This window comes from Lepus europaeus, chromosome Y (assembly GCF_033115175.1).
Source record: "Lepus europaeus isolate LE1 chromosome Y, mLepTim1.pri, whole genome shotgun sequence".
Classification (NCBI taxonomy): Eukaryota; Metazoa; Chordata; class Mammalia; order Lagomorpha; family Leporidae; genus Lepus; species Lepus europaeus.
Genome location: NC_084851.1, coordinates 9003125 through 9003625, shown reverse-complemented (window position 1 = coordinate 9003625; position 501 = coordinate 9003125).

Genomic DNA, 501 nt, shown 5'->3' with positions numbered 1-501 from the left:
TGACAGAAGCCACTCAGGTCACCTCCAGAGAGCTCCATGACCTTGCTGGGTGCTTTTCCTCAGAGATTTACACAGGATGGCTCCCAGTAGGCCCGGGGGCTCCACAGTCAGCCTGTATGCACCCCAGGTTGCCCCACTGCTTTCTGACTGCGAGTCTTTGGGCAAAGCCACATGACCTCACCAGAGCCCCCATCTGCTCCCCTGAGGTCGGCCATGTAGCTCACTTCTGAGCAATGCTCCCAACCCAGGCCAGCCAGAGCCACCTTGGAACTCAGAAACATGACCCTTTCTCATGTGCCCATGACCTGCAGGATGGGAGTGCTCAGGGCCAGGAGAGCAGGGCTCAGGGCAGACCTGGTGCCATCTGTTCTCAGCCTTCTCCTGGGCTCACTGGGAAGCCCAAGCATTGCTGGGTGTGAGAGGAGGCGGGGCATGGCCAACTCTGCCCTCACATTTGGGAAGGCTGGGGTCAGAGAGAATCTTCCAGATTTCAGTTTGTCA